This window comes from Capsicum annuum, unplaced genomic scaffold (assembly GCF_002878395.1).
Source record: "Capsicum annuum cultivar UCD-10X-F1 unplaced genomic scaffold, UCD10Xv1.1 ctg4752, whole genome shotgun sequence".
NCBI classification, from domain to species: Eukaryota; Viridiplantae; Streptophyta; class Magnoliopsida; order Solanales; family Solanaceae; genus Capsicum; species Capsicum annuum.
The window spans coordinates 32,238-36,956 of record NW_025855170.1 but is presented as its reverse complement, the minus strand read 5'-3'; the positions used below and the strand labels follow the sequence as shown (position 1 = coordinate 36,956).

Below are 4,719 nucleotides of genomic sequence, written 5' to 3'. Positions count from 1 at the left end.
CATTGTTCTTATCCTCATTAATAATTCTTGTAATATTATTGATAATAGTTGTCATTGATTGTTCTTGAACATCCTCTGCTAGGGCTTTAAAAGAGTTCTCATTATATTTATCCTTGTTAGGAGTATCTGATTTCTCACTTAAGTAATATTTATTTATAAATCTCCTTCTCGTAGGAGTCTACTGTTGTTGTTAACTCTTTTGGTACCCCCTTCCGTATCCTTGATCACGTTAGCTAACCACTTTTTCTTCCTCATTGCTTTCAGTTACCAGTTGATCTTCATAGACATTCTTCAGTTTCGGGTGTAAGACTCTACACTCTTGTTCTTCATGGCCTTGTAACTTACACTTTTGATAGTACTTGGGCATAAAGTCATACTGGATGTTCACCTTTTCAACTCTTGAGATCTTTGTAGTAGGATTGACAATCTCCATTTCTACAAATTTAGGAAATTCAGCTAGTAAATCCACTTACACCTTCACATTAGCATAACTAGGTCTCGTCTAGTTCATTGTAGCCATGTCCAATAAAATTAGTTTACCAACTACTGACGCGAGTGAGAAAAGTGATTCTTTAACAAAGAAAGTTGATCTTAAATTTGTGAATGATATCCAGGCCATTGCCTGGTCGTTTTCTCCTCTATATTGAATTTAGCATCATATTAAAGGCCTTGTTTAGTACGAATATCCATCCTTAGCATTGATGTAATACATATTTTTGGACATTTTGTTGACAAAATCCTCAAATAGATCAAAGCTTATAAGAATGTCATGATTCCTCAAAAATTCAATTGTGCAGTCCCTTTTCATGTTAAGTTGCTTAGGTATTTGGATTCTCAGATCTTTCATATCTGGCCAGCTGTATGAGAATTTACCAATCACAGCATATTGAAGGCTTGCAATTATATTCATCCTTTCTGCTTCATCTGCAATCCACACCACCCTTAGAACGCCATAATTATACTTAAGCTTCTTAATCGGAATGGGTTCAACTGAGTCATTTGGAAAAGCTTTAGGAGCATTACTATTTAATGGTTTTAGCAGGTCAGCAAATTTGCTTTGTTGTAGTGATGATGAAACTTTGGCATGTGAGGAGGCTTTTGTGGGTAAGAGAACGCTAGGAGAGTATGTAGTTTCTACGAGTTTAGAATGTGAGAGTAAGGGAAAATTTGATGTAGTGATCACAAGAGGTGATTGATCATCCCCCAGATCCAGCTAATTAATGGCCGAAATGGCCATTTTCAATGAAATTCAGAGGTTGGCGACTAGGTTTGATTGTGTTATGGTTAAATATTATATGTTGATAAGAAGTATCAATTACATTATTTTATGATGTAGGTTTTGAGAACTTTTATATTAATCTTGTGCAGTGTTGGGTGATTTGGTACTCCTATTGATCAGTTGTGAAGTGGTGAGCCTCTATCCTTCAGAAGGTCCGGTCATTTCATTAGTTTTCTTATATTTATAGCACTTTTGGATTCTTTTTTTCATAGTAGAGGGCATGTCCTGACTTAGTTGGTATTCTTAGATTAGAGGCTTTTGTGGACAGTATTGGGATGTTATAGTTGTTTGGTTTTAACTTTCAGCTTTTCATGTAGCTTATCTATCTCTATCACTAATTTAATTAGCTTCTATAATTTACTTTTATTATTCTGTTGAGTTAAGGGAAGAGGTTTGTCTCTATCCCATGATGGGCTTGAGATGCCCATCACAACCAGGCTTGATTTATTATCATGCCAACTTAGTATCAGAGCATAATTCAGAGTCGTTGGGTATCCACAAAGCCATATCGAGTAGAGTATCTTTTATGGGTGTGTAGCACGCCATATTTATAAGGGAGAGGCTACAAGGCATTTAGGAATATTTCTCTTTATTGTGTTTTATTTCGTGCTAGAGATTCTAGTTATCATGAAACTTATCTAATTTCTAGCTTACTCGTATTTAGATCATACCTTCTCGAAGAGTTGACAGTCATATATAGAAACTCAACTGGAACATCCATCCCAACTGAGTTAAATGCGAAGGAAGTTTGCCCTACTCATGTCATACAAACTAAGTATAGTTCCCTTACTCCTGAATGCATCACTCCACTTAGGGTCCCATCAGTCCCTACTAATCCTCCTCAGACCTTTCAAGCTGCTACCTCTACTTAGTTCTCTCAAGGAGAGACCTAGAATATCGAGTTCTCTCAAGCTATTTACCTACTTACTCAGATGGTGGCATCACAGTCTCATCATTCTGATCATGTTGGACCTGCCCCCAATTTATCTAATGTTACCCGGGTTGGCTACTTTATGAGGTTGAATCCCTCATTTTTACAGTCTCTAATGTTAAGGAGGATCCTCGGGGGTTTATTAATGATATGGAGAATATCTTTAGGTTAATGCATGCTACTAAGTTGGAAGGTGTAGAGTTTGTTGCTTATCATTAAAGAATGTGTCTTACAAGTAGTATAAGGAGTGAGAAGAGATAAGGGGTGATGATGTTGAGTCAGCAGCGTGGGAGGAGTTCTCATATGCTTTTTTTTATCACTTCTATCCTCAAGAGTTGAGAGAGGTTAAGGCTAAAGAGTTTGTGCACTTAAAGCAGGATAAGATGAATCTTAAGGAGTATGCACTAAAGTTCCAACAGTTGTCCTATTATATTGTGGAGTTAGTATCTAATATAAGGTCTAGAATGAGAAATTTTGCTTCTGGTTTGTCCCATGACTTGGTGTTAGAATGTAAGGTTTCTATGTTTATTAATGATATGGACATATCTAGGCTAGTAGTTTATATGCAATAAATGGAAGATAAGAAAAGAAAGCAGGTGGAAATGGGAGAAAGGCAGAGCAAAAAGTTTAGGTATGTAAAACAAAATACAAATTAATAAAACAGTGAGAGGGATGGTAGGATGGACTAAGAAGAGGAACTAGAAAAATTCTTATTCTTCAGCTAGTGCTATCCTAAGACATCAAGTGATCATCGTTTTTAGACTAGCAATGGTCCTAAGGCACAAGGTGTCCAGTCTCAGGACATTAGATCTCATTCAGCCCCACCTTACCCTCTTTGTCATTTTTACAGATAGCTTTAACGTAGATATTGTGAGGAGTAGAGGAATTTATCTTTTAATTATGATCAGCTTGGTCATCTGCGGCGGAATTATCCTATAGCTAGAGTTTCCACTAGAGATAATAAGGTCTTGGTCGCCACTTCTTTAGATCCTGCACCTAAGGGTGCCACATCAAGTACTGGAAATGGTCGAAATTACCTCTATACACTTTCTACTCATTAGGAATCTGAGGCATCCTTAGATATTGTTATTAGTATGTTACAGCTCTTCTCATATGATGTTTATTATTTGCTTGATCTGGGTTCTAACCTATCTTATGTGGTTTTACACTTTGGTTTTGATCCTAAAAATATTTTTGACCCTTTTTCTATTTCTACTCCTGTGGGTCAGCCTATTATTGGTAGAAAAATCTATAGGGGTTGCATGGTGTCCATCTTTTAAAGAGAGACATTGGTGGATTTGATAGAACTTGATATGGTGTATTTTGATGTAGTCTTAGGGATGGATTGGCTCCATTCGTGCTATGTCTCTTTTGATTATAGTACCCTAAAGGTTACCATTCATTTTCCTAATTAACTGGTATTAGAATGGGAAGGGAGTTCTCTCGTTCAAAAAAGAAAGATTATTTTTTATCTTAGAGCTTAGAAAATAATATTTGAAGGGTATTTGTATTATCTGGTTTGGCTAAAGATTTTAACTCTGTGAGTCCCTCTTTGAAATCTATCCCTGAGGTTAATGAATTTTCCTGATGATCTTCCTGGAATTCCTCTCGATAGGGAAATAGATTTTGGGATTTACCTTCTACTGGATACCCGTCCCATTTTTATTCCTCCTTATGGAATGGTTCCGGCTGAACTAAAGAAATAAAGAAGTAGTTGAAATATCTTCTTAATAAGGGTTTCATCTGTCCTAGTGTTTCTTTATGGGGTGCTTCTATACTTTTTGTATGAAAGAAAGATGAGTCTGTTTAGATGTGTATAGACTATCATTAGCTGAATAAGGTTACAATAAAAAATAAGTACCATATCCCTAGATTGATGACCTCTTTGATCAGCTCTAGGGTGCCAAGTGTTTCACTAAGATTGATCTCTGTTAGGGCTATCACTAGTTGAAAATTAGGGAGGTTGACATTCCTAAGACCACTTTTTGGATTTGGTATGGCCATTATGACTTTTTAGTTGTGTTGTTCGGGTTGAAAAATGCTGATGTTGATTTCATGGATCTTATGAATCGGGTATTCAAGTAGCTTTTGGATTTGTTTGTTATAGTCTTCATTGATGACATCTTGGTGTACTCTAAAAGTGAGGAGGATCATGCCAATCACCTTTGAATTATGTTACAAACTCTAAGTGATGTGACTTTTCTTAGAAATGTAGTTTCCAGTGAAGGGATCCACAAAATATTGAGGTGGTTAAGAAGTGGCCTAGACCCACGACTCCAACCGACATTTGGAGCTTCTTGAGTTTTTTCGGGTAGTATAGGAGGTTTGTCGAGAGCTTTTCATCTATTTTTGCTCTGCTGACAAAGCTAATATTGAAAAAGGTTGATTTTTTGTGGTCCGATGCTTGTAAGGGTAGTTTTGAAAAGTTGAATAATAAGTTGACTTTTGTGCCTATTTTGACCCTACCCGAGGGTACAGAGGGGTTTGTTGTGTATTGCAATGTATTTAG

The 4,719-nt window shown here is 36.5% G+C and overlaps 1 long non-coding RNA gene across 1 annotated transcript; it reads left to right on the top strand.

Annotated features, from left to right (window-relative positions):
- The first annotated feature begins 262 nt into the window (after positions 1-262).
- LOC124892468 lies at positions 263-1,595 on the top strand. Its single transcript, XR_007050269.1, has 2 exons — positions 263-303; positions 1,369-1,595. It is a non-coding gene; the product is annotated as an uncharacterized LOC124892468 (long non-coding RNA).
- The last annotated feature ends 3,124 nt before the right edge of the window (positions 1,596-4,719 follow it).